The sequence below is a fragment of the Protopterus annectens genome, chromosome 6.part0, assembly GCF_019279795.1.
Source record: "Protopterus annectens isolate FY-2018-M chromosome 6.part0, PAN1.0, whole genome shotgun sequence".
Taxonomy (NCBI): domain Eukaryota; kingdom Metazoa; phylum Chordata; order Ceratodontiformes; family Protopteridae; genus Protopterus; species Protopterus annectens.
The window spans coordinates 1,996,317,821-1,996,342,180 of record NC_056737.1 but is presented as its reverse complement, the minus strand read 5'-3'; the positions used below and the strand labels follow the sequence as shown (position 1 = coordinate 1,996,342,180).

Sequence of the window (24,360 nt, the reverse complement as noted above, 5' to 3'; positions counted from 1 at the left end):
CCAGAAAGGACAAGGCCTGGCAGTCAATACTGGATTTATCGATTTTGAACACATACCTGGACATTCCAAAATTCAAAATGATGACTTTGCAGCAGCTTCTGCCCATGCTGGGCAAGAATGCTTGGCTGGTGAATTTAGACCTAAAAGAGGCATACCTGCATGTCCCAATAAGACAGTCATGCAGAAGATACCTCAGATTCAAGGCTAGCTTAATGCATTACCAATTCTCTGCACTGCCCTTTGGCTTATCTATTGCGCCCAGGGTCTTTACAAAGTGCCTGGCACCAGTAATTACATTTTGCAGACAAGTATACAAATATATCCTTACTTGCACAACGGTCTCATTCAAGCAAAGAACAAGGACATTCTTCTTCAACATTTGGCGTTTGTGAAAAGGCTTCTAACATGCCTAGGGTACACAAATGAAAAGAAATCACAACTAGTACCCTCTCAAAAGATAACATTCCTGGGTGCAAGCTTGAATACAGCTGCCCAGATGGCTTACCTCACGCCAGACAAACAAAGGCAACCGACTGCTTACTTCAAACTGATGGCAACAAAAACCTAGTTTTCTGCAAGACAAATTCTGCAGGCTCTGGGCTTCATGGCATCCTGCAAACTACTGATTCCATATGCAAGACTGCAAATGAGGAAACTTCAATGGTACCTAAAAAGTTTATGGAGTCAACATTCACACAGTCTGGAAACAATGATTCCTCTCATTCCCTGCCTGCGACAGGAGTTTCTATGGTGGGCAAAGGCATGTCACCAAAACATGGGATGGCCATTCACTCTATCCCCTGCCAGCCAAACCATTGACAACAGACACTTCAGATTATGCCTGGGGGGCCCACATGGCAGGAAGATGCATTCAGGGCATATGGTCACCAAAATAAATGCATCTGCATATCAACCAGAAAGATGCTAGCTGTTCAAAATGCCCTAACAGCTTTCAAGGACTTGCTTCATCCAGGACAACTACTGATAAAGACGGACAACACCAGAGTCATGTGGTATATAAACAAGCAAGGGGGCACACACTCATATACCCCCTCTGCAGAGTAGCCATGACACTGTGGAACACAGCTTTGACCTACCAAATACATCTTCAAGCTTTATTCCTGCCAGGAAAACAAAACACTCTGGTAGATGATTTAAGCAGAAACCTTATGGACCCTCATGAGTGAAAACTAAATCCACAAGTCTTCAGCATGAACAGAGAAATGGGGGAGCCGAGACATAGATCTATTTGCTTCTCCTCAAAATTATCAATTGAAAAGTTTCTGCACAAGGACTTATCACAGACAAGCATGGAAAGTGGACGCCCTATCCTTCAGTTGGAAAAACCTATCAGTTTACATCCTCCCTCCTCTGCCTCTTCTCCCCAAGGTCCTCCTAAAAGTCAGACAAGAGAAACCAAAGATGATACTAGTTGCCCCGGACTGGCTCCGCCAATAATGGTACCCAATCCTAAGGAACTTGTCTCAATACCCAGCTTGGACCGTGCCTCAAAGACTACAACTATTGTCCCAGCAAAACATTCGGATCCTGCACAGTCAACTACAGACTCTGAACCTGGCAGCATGGCTGATCATGTAGTCATACAAACAACACCTCTCAGTAAAGCTGTGATGGATATCATTTTGGAAGCCAGAAGGCCTAGTAGTAGAAAATCGTATGCTGACAAATGGAAGAGATTCTGTGCTTGGAATCAAGCACAAGGAACTGATACAGCAGAACCAAATATTCATCTGATATTGCAATACTTAACTGAGATGCTTGACAAAGGCCTATCTTTCTCATCAATTAAAATCCATGCCTCTGCCATTTCAGCTCATTACAATACAGAGCCACCAATCTTTTCTCATCCTTTACTAAAGCAGTATCTTAGAGAAGCCAAAAATTTAAGGCCTCCTAGAAGATCACCATTGCCTGCATGGGACCTCAATTATGTGTTGGAAAAGCTCACCCTGCCTCCATTTGAACCAGCTGCTACCGCTGATATAAAGTTCTTATCATGGAAAACAGCTCTGCTTCTAGCAATTACTTCAGCAAGAAGAGTTTCAGAGCTACAGGCCCTCATGGCTATAGAGCCTTTTATCATATTTTACCCAGACAGGGTATCTCTGAGGACAAATCCTACTTTTATGCCTAAGGTGGTTTCCAGTGTGGCTCTTAACCAAACAATTCATCTGCCAACCTTTTATCCAAATCCTCAGAACAAGGGGGAGAGAATTCTGCATTTCTTGGACGTACACAGACAACTAAGATTCTACTTAAGCAGGACTAAAGCTCTAAGAAAATCTGAGCAATTACTAGTGACATATGCTGCAGGATCAGAGGGCAAGGCTATTTCAAATAAGACAATTTCTAAGTGGATAAGCCACTGCATCCATTTCTGCTACTTACACCATGGTAAACCTGTGCCCAAGGGCATTAGGTCTCATTCCACCAGAGCTGCAGCTACTTCAGCAGCCTTTCTAAGGGGAGTACCAACCAAAGACATTCTAGAGACTGCTACTTGGAGTTCTGTTCACACCTTTAGAAAGCATTATCATTTACCTCTTTATTCTAAATCTAGAGCAGGCTTTGCCACTGCAGTTCTGCAGGGCCTTATAGCCGCTCCTAATGCTGTTTAGCTCCAGCCCCCCAACCATAGCTTTGGGATTCTACCCAAATGCAATGACTGCAACAGTGAAACACTAAGAACATAGTACAGTTGTGTACACTTACCATAAATGTAGATGTTCGAGTGTATTCACTGTTGCAGTCCAGGTTACCCTCCCACCATCCCCCTGTCATTCTGGAGTTTATCTTTCCTTCTCTATCTTCTACAACCTATGTGATGTGTTTGCTTGTAGATTAAGGTAAAGTTTATATTGATGCATATATATATATATATATATATATATATATATATATATATATATATATATATATATATTGCTACCTTTTGGGGGGCACCTGACATTGGGGCAAGAAAAACTAAAGAAAATGGTGTCTGCTGCATGTTTTATACCCCTGATGACCTGACGTCATGGAAGAAGAGACAGCAACCGACGCAGGACCCAAGACTTTGGAATTCAGGCCGACTGAGGGCAACCTGCCAGCAGATTACCCAAATGTAATGACTGCAACAGGGAATACACTTGAACATCTACATTTATGGTAAGTGTATACAACTGTACTTTTGTCACTTCTGACTTCAGTAGCATGAAGTTGGCTTTGGAGAATTTTTTTACGGAGGTTTCCTTACTGGGGGGTGGGGTGGGATTTGGATGTCAAGGGTGATTTGCTTATGGTCAGACCTGACCAATGAGGAATTGGCCACTGGTGTAGAGCATCTAGCTCCCATGTTGGTAATGACCAGGTGTAGGATATTGGATATTTTGATATTCCATCAAAAACAAAATTGCTTCTTGTGCTTGCTTCATGAATATCTCCAGGGCAGACATGTGTGCCATGCTCAAGTTTACTAGAATGTGATTTCGGAATCATATCTGGCTTTGTAGCTTGCTCTTTTAGGATGCTGCCCACTGAGTCTTTGTCTTATGGCATTTCTTAGGTTCTTGTCTCCAGGGAGGTTTATTTTTGTTTATTTATTTATTTGTGTTGTTATTTTAACTACCTAGGATTGCTGTTTATAGTAAAAGGCCTATGAAACCACATGTATCAGACATACTCACTGCAGCAGTTGACATGTTGACGTGAGGATGCCTTCTGCAGTAGGTTCTGATTACTCTACATCTGTCCTTTTGTTTCTGGATAGCCTTTCCATTCAACAGCAGTGAAATGAGTTGTTCTTCAAATTGGAGGTGTATGTAGTTTGTGCATGCTGATGGATCTAGTAAGCTCTGGGACTGAACCCATCTTTTTAGTATTCTGTAAGAAAATGTGCCAACTTGGTGGTGCAGGCACTCACAAACACAGGAGCTGTAGAATATTCTGAAAGGTTTTCAACTGGGAATTTCAGAAGAGAATTTCCCAGCAGTTACCCTCTCTGGAAGGCTACTTAGAGATCACCTAATATGGAGGAATAGCTGTGCTGTTTGTGGATATATAATGTTGGCATCCAAAATAATTGTGAATATATTTGTATGAGATATAGTACACATTTACATCTACTGTGCCAGTAATAAAACCATAAATGTCTTGCATGCTTGCATATATAGGCCACTGTTTAAAATTGTGACTGTACATTTGTTAAGCAATAGCATACATATAGATACCTTTGTGTTTTTTATAATAAGATGTAAGGTGTGCAAGAAACATCTGTGAAGCATTTTGTTTTAAAGGGTAAATGGAATGTAAAAGTATATGACCTACAAGGGACATGCAACAGAACCGATCTTTGGAAGATTATAACAGAGCTGCTGAATGCTTTGCAAAAGTTGTGATTCTGCTGTATTGGTCTATATGAGTTTTTTATTAGTTTAAAAATATGAAGACAAAATATGCTTAGCAAATGCATACATTTAGAAAAATAAAACCAGTTTCTTATAAATGCCCAGCATTTTAAGTTTAGCTGAGTTGCTTATGCACTGTAATTGGTTTCCAAATTTCCTTTTCTTAGTTACAAATCTGAGTTGCAACTTTGATTTATAGCACACTATTTTGAGAAGCTTTTTAAAAGTAGCATTTGATTTGGTTTATAATTTATGCTGGCAATTAACAGTATCTTGTCAGCTGGTATATTTCTGGTTCATATCAAATTTGCAATTGTTTTACAATTTATAGGCAAGAAGTCACTGAAAAATGTTTTACTTTAAGCTTAAACATCTTTTATTTTTATGAGCACCTTGCATACATTCAAGATGCAACATAATTAATTAGTGAAGTATGAAAACATTAATCTCGTTAGCAAATTGCTTGCCAAGACTTGAAAGGAATGTGGAAATGAATGTTCAGTTTAAGTGCTACATATAATCTGAAGACTAAACTGTTATTGTTTGTGCGTCATTTCACACATAAGGAATACTACACGTAGTGCACCTTTAATAGTCTGCTTCTTAGAGAAGTTGAACTTGAATTAAAACATACTGAACTGGTCACTTTTAATATTCTGCAGTTATGTTGCTTACAGAAATGCTTGACTGTAGCAGTTGCTTTGCTGTTTATACATCCAGCACTGAAATCTGTGTCCATTTCGTTTTGGGTAGCTCTTATGAGTGACAAGGTAAGTATGCTTTAAGATGTCAGCAAACCTATTTCCCAGAGCTGAAAAACACATAATGGCTGCTTTCTGATGGCTGTGCTGAGCACCATAAAGTGATATGATTGCAGTTTGCACAGCAGTATGTTGCTGCACTATTGTGCTTGAGAAGATGTGGACATATCTCTCCATGATGAAGCAAAGTAACAGCAGGGTTGTACAGTTGTTTCTGTATGCATTTAATAACTTGAAGGCTTAGCTTTAATAGAAGAGAGACAGTTTAACTCACTGGAAGAAAGGAGGAGTTGCCCAGCTGTCTACCTCACTTCAGTGTTTTTTGTGATGTTCTTCGTGTTTCACTGTTGCAGTCATCACATTTGGGTTATCTGCTTGCAGTAGCCCTCAGTCGACCTGATTATCAAAGTCTTGGGTCCTGTGTCGGTTGCTGTCTCATCTTCCATGACGTCAGGTAGTCAGGGTTATAAAACATGCAGAAGCAATTCGCAAGTGCCGGTCGGCCGACTCCTGAAATTTTCATTTTCGAGTTTCAGATCCGAAGTCTTCAACTAAGCTAAGTACCCCATTTGGGATCCTTTTTCTTGCTCTAAACCGGTGTCAGTAAAAGTTAACAATTGTATTTCTTGTGGAAAGCAAATACCTCATAAAGATTTTCATTCATACTGCATTCCTTGCTTAGGCCCAGACCACGATGTACCTCGCTGTCAGTTTTGTGCCTTATTCAAACCTCATACTATTCGTCGTCGTTTTATTTATGTTTCTAAATATTTTGGTACTCTGTTCAATTATTCAGAAATGGCTTCGATAAGCCACCCGACTACCGAAATTCTGAAAAAAACGCAAAGATAAAGATAGAGACAGACCGCATAGGTCCAAAACTGCCGACGCTTCTCCTAAGCTAGTCGCCAGTTCGCCGGTACTCAGTGAGGTGCTTTCGCAGCCCCTGATACATGCTACTTCAGATTCGCAGGCCTCTACTGAGACCCATTCAGTGTCCGGTATGCCACAAGATGCTTCTTCGACTGTGGAACCTGCGGATGTCTCTACCTTGGATGGGTCCGGAGCCGCTGTGCAGGCACAGGCTTCTGAGGGTGTATTGAGGCCTACTGACTTGCATATTAAACCAACACCATCTTCTTCTTCAAGGCCTAAAACTCAATCCATGCCTAGAAAACCGACACCCAGAACGCATGGTCAGGCTCCTGTGCCTGAAAAACAAATGATAAGAATGGCTGAAGACCTTATTACTGTAATCATGGCAAGCCACCCTTCCCCCTCTAAGAGACCTAGGACTGATTTTTCATCTGATTCTTCTGATCAGGATTCTGAAATTTATGTTTCCTCTGATGTCCAGGATTTGCCCTTATCTACCTGTGAGGATTCTGATGCAGAGGACTCCATTCCCTCTGCTTCCCCTCCAGAGGATTTCTCTTTTGGTGAAACCTTGCATACTCTTGAGCATTTCTGCTGGGAAAGCCAAGATTACTCTGACTCCAAAAAGAGGCTTAGGGAATTCTTACTCCTGCCTCAACACAGGCCTTTAGCTATCCCTCCTGTAGTGGACATTGTAGATGATGCCTTCTCGGATCTAGCCTGGCCCCTGACTCTTTACATCCTGCTCCCAGAAAACCTGATGTGAGTCATGTACACTGTAATACCCAAGTTCCTCTTTAAAAATCCTACTGCGGATCCTGAGATCATTTCACAGGGTCCCAAGGGTATTAAGGCTACTACTGCCAAAAATCCTATCCCCTCTGATAGAGATTCCAGGGCGCTGTATAGATTGGGTAAGAAGGTATACACTTCTGCAACTTTGGCCATTAAGGCCTTGAAGTGCCAGTTTCATATGTTAAAGTATCAGCAGCATATTATTGGATTGCTTAAACAGAAAATGATGTGGATTCCTGACTGTGATGAAAATAAAGAATTACAGGATTTAATGCATTCTGCTGAACAAGTTGGAAAACATACTTTGCAATGTGGTTTTGATTTATTAGAGGCATCTTGCATGGCTGCTGTCACTGGTTCTGTACTTAGAAGGCATGCTTGGCTTAAGGAGCAATCTTTGCCATGTTAAAGCTAAATTACTGGATGCTCCCTTAAACCAAGACTGCCTGTTTGGCAACAAAGCAGAAGTACTTAAAAAGATGGAGGAAAAAAAAATCTAAATCTATGCAGCTGTTAAAGATTTCCTGCACGTACAGCCTCCCAGATTTAGTAGACATTGACCCTCTAAGAATTGGTCCTTTCCTGCCTCTTCCAGGCCTTCTCAGCCCAAACCTAGAACCAGCAGAACACCCAGGCTTCAGTCCCAAAGTATTTACAAGCCTAAGCAGTAGCAGTGGGGGGGGGCTCCCACTTCCAAAGCAGGGAGTAGTAAGACTCCCCACTATGGTAAACTGTCTCTGTGGCTTAACTTTAAACCTTCCAAGCCCTGCTCAACTGACAGTTCCTTTAGGGGAAAGATTGCCCTGCATGCAGAAAATTGGGAACTCATTACCCAGGACAAATGGGTTTTAAATATAGTGTCCCCAGGATACAGATTCCACTTCCACTCCTTACCAACTCCAAGCGGTTGGCCAGACCTACCCCCAAATCAGTGGGCAGAGGCTCAAAAGAAAGTTCTCTCTCTTCTAAGCTTCAGGGCTATTCAACCTGTCCCAGAAAAAAGAATGGGGGCAACGTTTCTACTCAAGACGTTTCCTGGTACCCAGAAAAGACGATTCCTGGTGTCCTATCCTGGACCTGTCTATCCTAAACACTTTTTTGCTAACTCTTCATCAGCTGCTTCCCATGCTAGGCAAAGATGCTTGGTTGGCAACACTGGATTTAAAGGAAGTCTACCTGCGCATCCCAATAAGGGAATCTTGCAGAAGATACCTACGCTTCAGAGCAGGCCACATGCACTATCAGTTCTCTGCACTGCCCTTTGGCTTATCTACTGCGCCCAGGGTATTCACGAAGTGCCTAGATCCAGTCATTGCATTTTGCAGGCAAAGAAATATTCAAATATACCCATACCTGGACGATTGTCTTATTTAGGCAGAAAGCTAGGACAATACTATTAAATCATCTGGCATTTGTAAAGAAATTGCGAACTTCTCTGGGGTACACCATAAATGAAAAGAAATCCCATCTTGTACCCTACCAACAAATTGTATTCCTGGGAGCAAGCTTGAATGTAACTTCTCAGATGGGCTACCTCATGCCAGAGAAAGAAGTTCATTTGACAGCCTACTTCAAACTACTGGCCACAAAGACCCAGCTATCTGCAAGGAAAATACTGCAAGCCCTGGGGTTCATGGCCCCTTGAATTCTACTAATTCCATATGCAAGACTGCATATGAGGAAACTACAATGGTATTTAAAAAGCCTACGGTGTCAACATTCTCTGGATCTAGAATCAATGATTCCTATCATACCTTGTCTACAGATAGAGTTCCAACAAGGGACTGCCATTCACTCTACCCCCCTGCCGCCCAAACCCTAACAACAGATGCATTAGACTATGCATGGGAGGCTCACTTGGCAGGGCAGTGCATTCACGACAAATGGAACCCAAGTGAAATGCACCTGCATATCCGTCAGAAAGAAATGTTAGCTGTACAGAATGCTCTAACAGCTTTCAAGAACCACATTCTTCCAGAGCAATTCTTGGTAAAGACGGACAACACTACCATTATGTGGTACATAAACAAGCAGGGGGGAACCCACCATACCCTCTCTGCAGATTAGCCATGGCTCTGTGGAACACTGCCTTGAGCTACCAAGTGCACCTAAAGGCTCAGTTCCTGCCAGGAAAGCTAAATACATTGGCAGACGACCTAAGCAGAAATCTCATGGACCCACACGAGTGGAAACTAGAAACAAAGATATTCAACATGTTAAGAAACAAATGGGGGAGCCCAGCGATAGATCTGTTCACCCCCCCCCCCCCCAGAACTACCAGTTGGACAAATTCTGCACAAAGACTCCCCACAAACAAGCTTGGAAAGTGGATGCCCTGTCCTTCACCTGGGAAAACGTATCAGTTTATGCCTCTCCCCCTCTGCCTCTCCTCTCCAAGGTACTACTAAAGGTCAAACAGGACAAACCAAGGACAATACTGATTGCAGCAGGCTGGCCACACAAACACTGGTACTCCCTCTTGCGCAGTGTGTCACTGCTGGCATCATGGCACCTGCCTCAGACCCCTGCCCTGCTGCCCCAGCAGGAGGGCCAGATTTTGCACCCACAGCTTCAAACAATGAACCTGGCAGCCTGGCTAATTACCTGATCTCTCCATTGCCATCCCTCAGTAAGCAAGTGATGGATGTCATTCTGGAGGCAAAGAGGCCTAGTACTAGAAAATCGTATGCTGAGAAATGGAAAAGATTCTGATCCTGGAGCCAAACTCGGGATGGGCACAGCTGCACCCAGTCTACCTCATATTCACAGGGGCCTTTCCTTTTCCTCCATTAAAATTCATGCCTCAGCCATTTCAGCTCATTACAATACAGAACCACCCCTCTTTTCACATCCACTGCTGAAGCAAGGGGCCAAAAACTTAAGACCACCCAGGAGAGCCCCTGCTCCAGCCTTGGACCTTAACTTTGTATTGGAAAAGCTCACTCTACCTCCCTTTGAGCCAGCTGCAGATGCAGAGTTGAAATTCCTTTTTTGGAAAACAGCCTTCCTTCTAGCCATCACTTCAGCTAGAAGGGTGTCTGAACTACAGGCCCTCATGGCAGGAAAGCCTTTCATCATCTTTCATGCAGACAGGGTGTCCCTCAGGACCAATCCCTCCTTCATGCCCAAGGTGATATCCAGTGTGGCACTTAATCAGTCCATTAATTTGCCAACCTTCTTTTCTAATCCACAGAACAAAGGGGAACGAATACTGCACTCCTTGGACGTACACAGACAACTTAGATTTTACTTGGACAGGACTAAGCCTCTCAGGAAATCTGAACAGCTGCTGGTTACATTTGCCACAGGGGCAGAGGGGAAGGCCATTTCAAAACAAACCAAGTGGATAGGCCATTGCATTAATTTCTGCTATAAGCACCGTGGAAAACCTACCCCACAGGGAATAAGACCACATTCCACCAGGGCTGCATCTACCTCTACAGCCTTTCTCAGAGGTGTCCCTACCAGGGACATCCTAAAAACTGCTACCTGGAATTCTGTACATACCTTCATCAAGCATTACTACTTGCCAATTTTTTCTAAATGCAGAGCTGGCTTTGCCACTGCAGTCTTGCAGGGCCTTAGAGCTGGTCCTAATGCTATCCAATTACCTCCTCCCATCCTTAGCTTTGGGAATCTACCAAAATGTGATGACTGCAACAGTGAAACACTAAGAACATAGTACAGTTGTGTACACTTACCATAAATGTAGATGTTAGAGTGTATTCACTGTTGCAGTCTTTGTTACCCTCCCTCCAGCCCCCTGACTTCTATTGACTATACCTCTACTTTTGTTTACTATGCTTAAAGCTTTTTGGTGTATTTGCTTTTTTGTTGGAGGTAACCTTGTATCTAATTGCTTCCCAATATGGGGGCACCTGACATCTGGGGCAAGAAAAACTGATGTAATGGCGTCAGCTGCATGCTTTATACCCCTGACTACCTAACGTCATGAAAGATGAGACAGCAACAGATGCAGGACCCAAGACTTTGATAATCAGGCCGACTGAGGGCTACTGCAAGCAAATAACCCAAATGTGATGACTGCAACAGTGAATACACTCGAACATCTACATTTATGGTAAGTGTACACAACTGTACTTTTTAACACCAGTTTGTTAGTGTTCATGCTGGTGAGGTTTGCACAGATTATACCTCATTGTCTTCTGTCTGGAAATATTGTTCTCAGTCTTTGTTACTTGTATTAACCAAGCTGTTCATAGAAAGTTAGTGCTTGCATGTCAGTAAATTGTTTAGATGTCAGTTTGGGTTTTAAGAGTCTGTGTGTTCTCACCTTGGGGATTTGCAGTAAAATACGTAGCCTTGGATCCATAGCAACTTCTTCCATGTCTTAAAAAGAGAAACTTCTTATAAAGCATTAATACCTGGATGTTTACCTTGTTTAAGTGTGCATGAACCAAACCTTTCCAGTCCTATTAATTGTGGACTTTAATGACTAAATAACCATAAAAGAATAAACCAAAATAAAATACTACTCCCAATGGAAAAAAGAATGAATAACCGTAACACTTCAAATAAAATGTTATAGCAATAACCCACACCTGGGTGTGGGTAATGCTGGATTTACCCACAGTTGGTGTGGTTTGGTCACGAGGGCGACATTATTTAAGAAAAAATACTTCGTTTTCTTAAATAATGGCATTGTATAATGCCTCCTTGCTGCCCTTCCGCAGCTGTCTGCTATTCTGCGGCAGTTCTGATGTACTGCACATGTGTATGCTTACGCAGTACATCAGAGCTGTGGGTGGAAGCAACAGAGAAAGCAAGATCTCCGTTGCTTTTTACAAAGTGTCTCTCTATGTTAAAGGAGTTTAACATAGCGAGACAGCTTTAAACAAAGCAACGGAGAAAGGGAGATCTCGGTTACTTTTTTAAAGCTGTCTCTCTATGTTAAACTCCTTTAACATAGCGAGACAGTGTCTAAAAAGCAACGGAGGTCTTGCGTTCTCCGTTGCTGTAAAAAAAAGACATACTAATGGAAAAAGTCCGGGTGACCGGACCTTTTTCCATTACTATAAGTCTGATTTACAACGTACACGCTGACCAATCAGCGTACACATTTTGGAATATTAATGGGGGGGTCGTTGTATAATATTAGTTAAGCACTTTCGTTCTATTAAAGAATTTCATCAGAACTAATGAAAATCCCACAAGCACTTCCATTTATATACACAGAACATCAAGTGATCACATCCAACCAATAAAAATTAAATTTCAATTTTCTAATTGATACCCATTGAAATAATTCAACCTTAAGACAGAACTAATCTTACACATATCAATCAAACCAGGGCTGTTTGTAGCATCTAATCTGAGCTGCCATCTAAGTTCAGAAAATTTTTCTAATTCTTATTTGCATTTCACCAGTTGGCACCCTGACCATCAGAAGGCGGCAATGGTAAAAGGCCAATTCTGATTTTATATATATATATATATATATATATATATATATATATATATATATATATATATATGCTAATCAGAGCATGCTGTTAGCATGTCAGTGAAGAAAGGTGGTGGTGCATAAGAGGCTTGACTGGAGGCAAGGATGGATGTTTACCTGATTAATATTCATTTTAGAGATTATAGTGATAATGGTATATATTTCATTAACAAACTTGTGTAATTCTACTGGAATGAGTGGGCAAAATGTTAGCAGGTAATGGAAGAAGAAAGGATGAAGAAAATTATTCAGTGGATATGAGTTCTAGGAAAAGTAAACTGTCTTTTTAAAAAGAATTAAAATTGTAGCTTGTACCATGTCATTTTTACTTTTGTTAATCGGATTAGTCAACCAGAGAATCTCAGATCCTCTTCATACACAAGCTCTAGGCGACAGCCAAAGAAAGAGATGACACAGGCCTGTTCTGGAAAGTTTGAAACTAAATTTCTTCCTCAAGGTGCCAAAGTTAAAAATGCTGTCTGCATTCTTTTCTCCTCTTGTTAATACATGGAGTGGTTATGGTCACCATAGACTTCAAGTATGCACATGGACTTGTGCCTTTATGCAGAGAACATAAGAGATTCCTGAAGTTTGTGTAGGGAACCACCACTTCCAGTTTTACCTCCTTACCATTTGAACTCTGTACTGCTTCTAAGGTCTTCACAAAATGTCTAGCTGCAGTGTTGGCATTCCTGCGGACCAAAGACATTCTCAGTTACATGTTCATATATGACTTTCTTCTTTAAGCCTGGTGCAAAGAAGAACTGCAGCAAAGGCTCCATAACTTTCTCAGATGTCTCCAGAACTTTTTTTTAACCCTGAACCTACTACCTACTCGAATCCGATCTAATACCCAGCACTTTCAAGATCTTACTGGACACAATTCTGAGCAATTTACTCTTACCTTTGGGAGAAATATTTTTCCCAGAGGATTTTTTCCTTTATAGAGCAGGTCCACCCAACTAACTAGTTTCTCACGTCCTTGGGAATCATGTCATCAGTGATTCTAATGGTGCCATTGGCAAAGTTTCATAAATGAAAAATTCATTGGAAACTAAGCAAGTTGTGGGAGCAGCATTCACAACCTGTAGTGAAGGGATTTCTTCTCCTGCCATGTATACATAGAGAGATTAGTTGGTTGGTGTCCCAGATGCCTTTTCACCTGCACCCTCACAGTCAAATCATGGCTATAGATGCATTGGACCTAGCTTGGAGGGGCACTATCTGCAGTCTAAAAGTGTAGAATCGGTAGACCTAGAAATAAAGGAAGAGCCACCATCATCATCATTAACAGCAAAAAAAAAGTTCTAAGCTCGTTTCCTGCCTTTCCTGTAACCAGTCTAGTCCAGATACAGATTTGCTGTATCCAGGACTGTTTGTAAGCTTCTGAGCCCCACAAGCCTTTCTGTGTTGGAAGGAAGCCTTCTAGCTTATCAGCAGTAGCCTATCTACCACAAAAGGAGTGATTTCTGGCCAGAAATTGTAGTTTATTGGTTGTCTGGGCAGTTTTTCAATCCCTTTCAACTTTGTGGTTTAAAAGCCCATGTTTGCGGTTGTTTCTCACCTGTCCTGTAACCAGTCTAGTGTAGATACAGATTTGCTGTATCCCGGACTGTTTGTAAGCTTTTGAGCTCCCCAAGCTTTCTGTGTTGGAGGGAAACCTAGCTTATCATTGGGAGTGGTAAGCACTAGGTAGCCTATCTACCATAAGAGGAGTGGTTTCTGGCCCAGAAATTGTAGTTTATTGGCCGTTTGGGCAGTTTTTCCATCCCCTTTAACTTTCTGGTTTAAAAGCCCACGTTTGTATGGGTTTGTGCTTGTTTAAGCTCCATGCAGCAGCGCTGAGCTGAGGTAAACTATTACTGGTGCCAGAAAGTCTGCTTTTCAGTTTTTCCTTGAGATCTTGCTAGTTCTTTCTCTCTTCAACTTCAAATAGCCTAATCGCATTGCACTTCAACATGTTTTTGTAGCAATTATTGTAGCACACCTAAGTGCCATCAGCACTAGTCGTTCTTCATGGAAATAGATCCAGTACTTAGTAGTTATGACCACCCCTCCTGGCATGATTAAAGGGCAGTTCCCTGTGCATTCTATTATTAACCTGGTGCACTTGGGAATTCTGAGGCAGTGTAGCAACTGCCTCATGTACACAGTCAACCCTCTCCTCTCACCTCCCGACACTCAGACATGTGAGAGATGCACCTATATCACCAAATTGGAAGCTATGCACTCTCCAGCCAAGACTGGACTAGCTTGTCAAGAGGAGAAGGTCAACACCTACACCACACCACATGGAAGACATAGCCCTCGAGAACACCCACTATTACAGCTGTCACATAAAAACACAAACCACACACCCACCTTCATGGAGGCTGTCAATAGAAATTTACCCAAACAGCAGAGATCTCCAAGACAGAAACGCACTCGATCATCACAACACAGCACAAACCACAGGACACATAGCTCACCTCCACAGTGTGCCCCTCAGCCTAAGCTCCTAAGGCTAAACACCTTGTCCAGTACACTAATCATAGGTGACTCAGTAGTGAGGCACACAGATGTCCCACTCACTAGGTTAAATCAGGAGAAGGTAACAGTTGTCTGTCAGGTGCCAGAATCCGACACATAACACACGCACTCAGGTCACTCCACAGCAAGTATAAGTATGACTCTGTCATTGTCCATGTGGGTGTGAATGACCTGAGACACCACCTCCCTGGACTACATGAAAAGAGACATGGTGGAGCTCTCGGATTATGTGGCCCAGGCAGGTATGACACTAGCCCTGAGCAGTATCCTACCGTCACCCAGAATGATACCGCAGTACAAACAAAAAATGATTGACTTCAACAATTGGCTAAGTTTCTGGTGTCATTCTAAGGAGGATCCAGTATCCGTCTGCTTGGGATGACATGATTGACAGACCTCGATACTTTCCCAGAGATGGCCTGCATCTGTCACCCCTGGGTTTCCGGGTACTGGCTAAGGCTCTTGCCCAATAGTGCCGTTTTTAGGCGGTGTTCCAGAGATCAAGTTACCACCATAACAGCTAAAAATAAATGCAATCTGAGGGTCATGCTGCTCAGCGCTAGAAGTCTATATCTCAAGATGCACTTGCTTGAAGCACTCCTCAAAATGGAGAACATCAGCATTTGTGCTGTAACAGAGACCTGGTTTAAAGCAGCAAAAAGTACACCTGCGCTACCAGGCTATAACTCATTCCACACCTTTCGGCCCCAGAACATGGACCGAAGCACCAAAGGCAGTGGTGTCTCCATATTCATAAAGGATATGCAGACCTCCAGACTAGATGCCCACCATAACGCATCTGAGATACTTCAGGTACAAATAACATTGGGTAAGACAGCGATCCTGGTCATAGCCTGCTATAGGTCCCCAACCATGACCCTAGACTCACTCCACGATATTCTTCGTGTTTCACTGTTGCAGTCATTACATTTGAGTTATCTGCTGGCAGGTTGCACTCATTCGGCCTGATTAAAAAAGTCTTGGGTCCTGCGTCGGTTGCTGTCTCTTCTTCCATGATGTCAGGTCATCAGGGGTGTAAAACATGCAGCCAATGCCATTACATCAGTCTTTCTTGCCGTGCGGTGCCCGAAGCAGAAGCAGTTCGCAAGTGCCTGTCGGCCGACTCCTGAAATTTTCGGGTTTCAGAACCGAAGTCTTCAACTAAAGATAAGTACCCCGTCGGGGAAACTTTTTCTTGCTCCTTACCAATGTCAGTAAAAGTTAATAATTGCATTACTTGTGGAAAGCCAATACCTCATAAAGATTTTCATTCATACTGTATTTCTTGCCTAGGCCCTGACCACGACATACCTTGTTGTCGGTTTTGTACTTTATTTAATCAGCACACTATCTGTCGTCGGTATATTTTCGCCTCTAAATATTTCGGTTCTCGGTTTAATTATTCAGAAATGTCATCGGTTAGCCATCCGACTACAGGGATTCCGAAAAAAAAGCAAAGATAAAGACAGAGACAGGCCGCTGAGGTCCAAAACTGCTGACATCATTTCTCCTAAGCCAGTCGCCAGTTCGCCGGTACTCAGTGAGGCACTTTCGCAGCCCCTGATACCCACTACTTCTGATTCACAAGCCTCTACTGAGACCCATTCGGAGTCCGGTATGCCGCGAGATGCTTCACCTATGAAACCCACAGATGTCTCTACCTTAGATGGGTCTGGAGCCACTGTGCAGACACCAGCTTCTGAGGGTGTATTCAGGTGAGCGGACTTGCATATTAAATCGACACCTCCTTCATTACTTAGGCCTAAATCTCAATCCATGTCTAAAAAACCGATGCCCAGGCCACATGCTCAGGCCTCTATGCCTAAAAAACAAATGATAAGAATGGCTGAAGATCTAATAACTCTAATCAGGGGTAGCCAACCCCCCCTTCTAAGAGGCCTAGGATTAAAGTTGATTATGAATCGTCTGATCAGGATTCTGTTTTTTCTGATTCTTCTGATGATCTGGATTTGCCCTTATCTACTTAAGATTCTGATGCAGAGGACTCCATTCCCTCTGCTTCCCCTCCTGAGGATTTTTCTTTTGGGGAAAACTTACATACTCTAAGGGAGCATTTCCACTGGGAAAGCCAGGATTTTTCTGATTCAAAAAAGAGGCTTAGGGATTTCCGTCTCCTACATCAGAATAGGCCTTTAACTATTCCTCCTGTACTAGACATAGTTGATGATGCTTTTTCGGAATCTAGTTTGGTCCCTGATTCCCTGCCTCCTGCTCCCAGAAAACCTGACAGATACTACAGGGTCCCTGAGTCCCACAAGTTCCTTTTTAAAAATCCTATTGCAGATCCAGAGACTCTTTCACAGGGACTCAAGGGCATTAAGGCTTCTACTGCTAAAAATCCTACCCCTTCTGATAGAGACTCCAGGACGCTGGATAGATGGGGTGAGAAGGTTTACACTTCTGCAACCTTGGCCATTAGGGTTTTAAACTGCCAGTTTCATATGTTAAAGTATCAGCAACATGTTATTGGACTGCTTAAACAGAAAATGATGTTGATTCCTGACTGTGCTGAAAATAATGCTGAACAGGTTGGAAAACATACTTTGCAATGTGGTTTTGATTCATTAGAGGCCTCTTGCAGGACTGCTGTTACTGAGTCTGTGCTCAGAAGGCAATTAAGGAGCAATCTTTGCCTGATCATGTTAAAGCTAAATTGTTGGATGCTCCTTTAAATCAGGACTGCCTGTTTGGCAACAAGGCTGAGGAAGTTCTTAAAAAGATGGAAGATAAAGCTAAATCTATGCAAACTGTTAAAGATTTTTTACAAGTTCAGCCTCCTAGATTTAGTAGGCACTGGCCCTCTAAGAATTGGTCCTTTGCAGCCCTTTCCAGGTCTTCTCAAGCCAAACCCAGATACAGCAAAAACCCTATGTTTCAGTCCCAGGGGACTCACAGAACTAAGCAGTGGGGGGCCTCCACTTCCATGTCTGGGAATAATAAGACCCCCCCCCCCATGGTAAACTGTCTCAATTACTTCCTTTAAAAATTTCCAAGCACTTATCAACTGACTGCCCCTGTGTGTGGGGGGGGGGGGGGGGGGGGAGATTGCTCTTCATGCAAAGAACTGGGAGCTCATTACCCAGGACAAATGGGTTTTAAATATAGTGTCCCAGGGATACAGATTTCACTTCCACACATTGTCAACACCAAGTGGGTGGCTGGACCTACCCCCAAATCAGTGGGCAGAGGCCCAAAAACAAGTACTTTCTTAAGCATGGGGGCTCTTCAACTGGTACCAGAAGAGGAAAAGGGACAAGGTTTCTACTCAAGACTTTTCCTGGTACCCAGAAAAGACAATTCATGGCGTCCTATCCTGGACCTGTCTACTCTAAACACCTTTTTTGAAGATTCCAAAATTCAAGATGCTGACTCTTCACCAATTACTTCCTATGCTAGGCAAAGATGCCTGGCAACACTAGATTTAAAAGAAGCATACCTGCACATCCCAATCAGGGAATCTTGCAGAAGATACCTATGTTTCAAAGCAGGCTGCACAGAGTTCTCTGCACTGCCCTTTGGCTTATCTACTGCGCCCAGGGTATTCACAAAGTGCCTAGCTCCAGTTATTGCATTTTGCAGGCAAAGAAATATTCAAATATACCCATACCTGCACGATTGTTTAATTCAGGAAGAAAGCCAGGGCATACTTTTGAATCATCTGGCCTTTGTAAAAAGGGTTCTAACTTGTCTGGGGTACACCATAAATGAAAAGAAATCACACCTGGAACCCTGTCAACAAATGTTATTCCTGGGAGCAAGCTTGAATACAACTTCCCAGATGGCTTACCTCACGCCAGAAAAGCAAATTCATTTGACAACCTACTTCAAACAAGTGGCCACAAAAACCCTGCTATCTGCAAGACAAATATTGCAAGCCTTGGGGTTCATGGCCTCATGCATTCTTCTAATTCCATATGCAAGACTGCATATGAGGAAACTACAGTGGTATCTAAAAAGCCTATGGTGTCAACATTCTCAAGACCTAGAATGCCGCCCAAACCCTAAAAACAGATGCATCAGACTATGCATGGGGGGCTCACCTGGCAGGGAAGTGCATTCAGTGTAAATGGAACCCAAGTCAAATGCACCTGCATATCAATCAAAAAGAAATGTTAGCTGTACAGAATGCTGTGACAGCCTTCAAGGACCATATTCTTCCAGGACAACCAATGGTAAAGACGGACAACACCACTGTTATGTGGTACATAAACAAGCAGGGGGGTACACATTGTTACCCCCTCTGCAGACTAGCCATGGCATTGTGGAACACAGCCTTGAGCTACCAAGTGCACCTACAAGCTCAGTTCCTGCCAGGAAAATTAAATACACTGGCAGACGGACTAAGCAGAAACCTCATGGACCCACAAGAATGGAAACTAGAACCAAGGATTTTCAACATGTTGACAAGCAATGGGGGAGCCCAGATATAGACCTGTTTGCCTCTCCCCAGAACTACCGATTGGACAAATTTTGCACAAGAGCTCCCCACAAACAAGCCTGGAAAGTGGATGGTCTGTCCTTCAGCTGGAAAACCTATCAGTCTATACCTTCCCCCCTCTGCCTCTGCTCTCCAAAGTACTACTAAAAATCAAACAGGACAAGCCAAGGATGATTTTGATTGCTCCAGACTGGCCACACCAACACTGGTACCTCCTCCTGCGCAGTGTGTCATGGTTATCTCCATGGCACCTGCCTCAGACTCCTTCCCTGCTGTTTCAGCAGGAGAACCAGATTCTGCACCCTCAGCTTCCAACACTGAACCTTGCAACCTGGCTAATTACTTAATCTCTCCTTTACCATCCCTCAGCAAACCTGTGATGGATATCATTTAGAGGCAAGGAGGCCTTGTACTAGAAAAGCTTATGCTGAAAAATGAAAAAGATTCTGTGCCTGGAGCCAATCTCAAGGGATGAGTACAGCAGCGCCCAGTTTACTTCAGATTTTACAATACTTAACTGAGATGCTTCACAAGGGCCTGTCTTTTTCCTCCATTAAAATCCACGCCTCAGTCATTTCAGCTCATTATAACACAGAACTTCCCCTCTTCTCTCATCCTCTGCTCAAGCAGTTCCTCTGAGGGGCCAAATATTTGAAACCACCCAGTAGAGCTCCAACCCCAGCCTGGGACCTTAACTTTGTCTTGGAGAAACTCACTCTACATCCTTTCGAGCCAGCTGCTACTGCAGACTTAAAATTTCTTTGTTGGAAAACAGCTTTCCTTTTAGCAATCACTTCAGCTAGAAGGGTATCTGAATTACAGGCCCTTATGGCAGTGGAAAAAAGAAAAAAAGAAAAAAATACCACAAACAACAAGCAAGCCAAAATGCACCACGGAATTTATTAGCTTAGCGCCTCGGCTATACAGCCTTCAAAGAGTAAAAAAACATAAAAAACACCATAGTAATATACAGATCAAATTAACAAGTCACACCCACTGCTAATTAAATTAAATTACATATTTCCAATCACAATCTTTATTTAACCCTAATGGTTCCAGTGTATTGAATTTTAAAATATATGAGGTTTCTTTTCTACGCAACTTACTATTTAAGCTGACCAATTCACCCAAAGACACCTCAACTTTCTCCAGAACACAGCCCCAAATACATTCAGGGCTTGAGCTATGAAAGTCCAAAAAATGACTGCCTAAAGGCTGTCTGTCTTAGCATTTTTTATGTCTCTTAGGTGCTCTTGAAATCACACTTTGAAACTTCTACTAGTTTCACCAATGTAATATTTATTACAGCTGCACATCAAAGCATATGTAACCCCACAAGTATTACAACTAAAGTTACATTTCACAGAAAAATGATGTCCATTAATGTATTTAAAACAAGCATAGAAAAGAAACTTCATATATTTTAAAATTCAGTACATTGGAACCATTAGGGTTAAATAAAGATTGTGATTGGAAATATGTAATTTAGTTTAATTAGCAGTGGGTGTGTCTTGTTAATTTTATCTGTGTATTACTATGGTGTTTTTTATGTTTTTTTACTCTTTGAAGGCTGTATAGCCGAGGCGCTAAGCTAATAAATTCAATGGTGCATTTTGTCTTGCTTTGTTGTTTGTGGTATTTTTCTCTTTAATTTGTGCTTTGTGGTATTACTACTCCTTATGGCAGTGGAGCCTGTCATCATCTTTCCTGCTGACCAATCTATCCTTCATGCCCAAGGTGGTATCCAGTGTGGCTCTTAATCAGTCTATTCATTTGCCAACCTTCTTTCCCAATCCACAGAATAAAGGGGAATGGATACTGCACTCCTTAGATGTGCACAGACAACTTAGATTCTACTTGGACAGGACTAAACCTCAAAGGAAATCTGAACAACTGCTGGTGGCGTTTGCTGCAGGAGCAGAGGGGAAGGCTATTTCAAAGCAAATCATTTCTAAATGAATAAGCCATTGCATTCATTTCTGTTATAAGCACCATGGAAAACCTATCCCCCAGGGGATCAGATCTCACTCCACTCCACCAGGGCTGCATCTACCTCTACAGCCTTTCTCAGAGGTGTCCCTACCAGGGACATCCTAGAAGCTGCTACCTGGAGTTCTGTACATACTTTCACCAAGCATTAACATTTGCCAATTTTCTCTAAATCCAGAGCTGGCTTTGCCACTGCAGTTTTGCAGGGCCTTATAGCTGGCCCTAATGCTGTCTAAATTCCTCCTCCCAACCATAGCTTTGGGAATCTACCCAAATGTAATGACTGCAACAGTGAAACACGAAGAACATAGTACAGTTTTGTACACTTACCATAAATGTAGATGTTCGAGTGTATTCACTGTTACAGTCCCCTAACTTCTTTTGGCTATACCTCTACTTTCCTTTACTATGCTTAAAAGCCTTTTTGGTGTATTTGCTTTTTTGTTGGCGGTATATCTTTGTGCTTTTTTGTTTAATTGCTTCACATTAGGGGGGCACCTGACATCTGGGGCAAGAAAAACTGATGTAATGGAGTCCTGCATGCTTTATACCCCTGACTTCATGGAAGAAGGGACAGCAACCGATGCAGGACCCAAGACTTTGTTAATCAGGCCGACTGAGGGCAACCTGCAAGCAGATAACCCAAATGTAATGACTGCAACAATGAATACACTTGTACATCTACATTTACGATAAGTGTACACAACTGTACTTTCCTAAGCACCCTGGAATCTTTCAAAGTCCAACCCAACACTGTCTTACTAGGAGACTTCAACTACTCCTCCATCAACTGGGAAAATTAGTCAAGCACCAATACACTGTGTGTGTGTGAGCGTGCGTGTGTGAGCGTGCGTGTGTGAGCGTGCGTGTGAGCGTGCGTGTGTGTGTGTGTGTCTCTGTGTGTCTGTGGGGCACACTTGCACTTCCTTTGCATACTAACTTTCCAAGCCTGTGAGTTAGCTTTGTAACCAAACATAAATGTCAAAGATTCATACATGACAAATACCCGAGTAGACTGCCGTTCAGCAACCAAGAATAGCATCTGAACAAAGATGTCTTCATCAGTGTAATAGTACAGTACAGAGGGAGATTCCATAGGTAGACATGTTTGTTTCTGTACTCAGCAGTCTACTTGTGAAGTTCTGGATGAGGCTCCCCTGATGAAAAGCATAAAGAAAGAGTAGATGCATTCTTCTTCCTATGAAATAGTCTCTCTGTCTGTGCTTAACCCATTATCCTTTGCTACCAAGATTTCTGCAGAACGTAAGTGTAAAAAGAACATAGGTAATTCTCTTGGCCCTTTTCTGACTTGGACAGTATTGCTTTTTTTTCAACCATAGTTCAATTAGGGAGTTTGCTACCTTTCATTCTGCCTCAGGACGTGGAATTGTTGAATCCGCGGTCTGGAGCGATGCTGTACCCAAACCTCCAAGGCCTCAATCTTTACAGCATGGATAATTTGACAGTTATTCCTGTAAAGCACAATATTTTAGAATATGGGATTAACTTTATAAATGAGGCCAGGAAGGCTAACACAATGAAATTATATCCAGAAAAGTGGAAGAAAGTCTCCTTTTGTTGAAGCAAACAGATCTAGGACCCCAGCTCTGTATGGCTTCCGTGATACTGTCTTATATGTCAGATCTTTTTGCAGCAGAACATCTCTGCTCTTCTGTTAAAGTAAATGTTTCACTCCTTTCAGCATGCCTTCCAGTGGCTCCATCCCTAGCAACCTACCTGCTGGTAAAACTGTTTCTTTCAGGGATCCTACATTTCCATCCATATAGTAGGACTGTCCCCCTCCTTGGAACCTTAACTTCATCTTATAACATTTGGCCTTGGATCCATTTGAACCATCTGCATCGGCTCACATTATATTCTTATCTTGAGCAACAGCACTTCTTGTGATGTTTACTTCAGCTAGAAGGAATTTTGAGCTGCAGACTTTAATGTGTAAAGTGGCATTTATAATCTTTCACTGGGTTAGGGTGAATCTGAAAACCAAATCTTCCTTCATGACAAAAATGGTGTCAGAGCTCTCCATTAACCAGCATTGTTTTCAGCTGTCTTTTTTTCCCTAGAACTGTAAAGCAAAGACAAGAAGGTGCTGCACCTGGTAGATCCACACAAGTGACTGGTGTTGTACATGACCAAAAGCATTACACTGAGCAACTGCTTGCTTTGCAACTGGGAAAGAGGATAGACCAAACACCAAGCAGACTCCCTAAGTAAATGTCTAGGTACTTTGTTTCTACCTTTAGATGGAGAGGTTAAAGCACATTTTGCCAAGGTTGCTGACACATCAACAGCTTTTTCTTCCAAGAATTTCTCTACCCAGAGTATCTATGAGGCAGCCATGTGGTTGTCTATCCACATTTTTTTCCAGTCATTGTAACCTGGACATCCTATAAGACATGCTATAGACTGCTGGACACTTCCTAGTGATCCATGTGTTGAGCATGTACAGTTGTGTGAGTATACTCAACATAATATTCAAATTGGATCTCTGTCAGTGTACTAATTCTCACCCATCTTCGCCCATTTAGTCTACCTTTCTCTCCTTTCTGTATTTCTCATTGGAGCAGATACTGATAAAGTTTTATTTATCCTATCAATCTTGGATCTGAGAAATACAGAATGGAGGAATTAACTTTCTGCAGGTTTTTTTTCTTGAGTAGAAGTACATGTCTTCAAAAGTATGAGTAAGGAGCCTTTTGTTTCATCAGGTATATCCTACATTATTCACTATCAGTAAGGAGAAGACAGTGGTGTGGGCCAATTGTGCTTTTTGTCTGGGACACACCAGTTTGTGTCCCAATGTAGGGGAGGGGGCCAGCCCATGACAGATCTTTTGTGGAGCTCTGGCAGATCAGGTTGCGTATGGTTCTTTTATGTATGTGATGAACACTACTATAAAACATATCCTGATTGAGTATCTGACTTAATGATGAATGTTCTGTCACAACTGTACTTTTTTTTACATTTCTCTGGTCATTAAGCAAATGAAAATATGTGTATTTAGAGTGCAGTTTACTTGGTACTTGTCCATCCTTTTTACTTCACTTTTATATTTATGGTATG

At 42.4% G+C, this 24,360-nt stretch overlaps 1 protein-coding gene across 1 annotated transcript in view; it reads left to right on the top strand.

The window, feature by feature from the left end:
* The window catches only part of AGPS (alkylglycerone phosphate synthase), a 1,624,661-nt gene that overhangs the window by 878,175 nt on the left and 722,126 nt on the right, over positions 1–24,360 (top strand). The window lies entirely within an intron of this gene.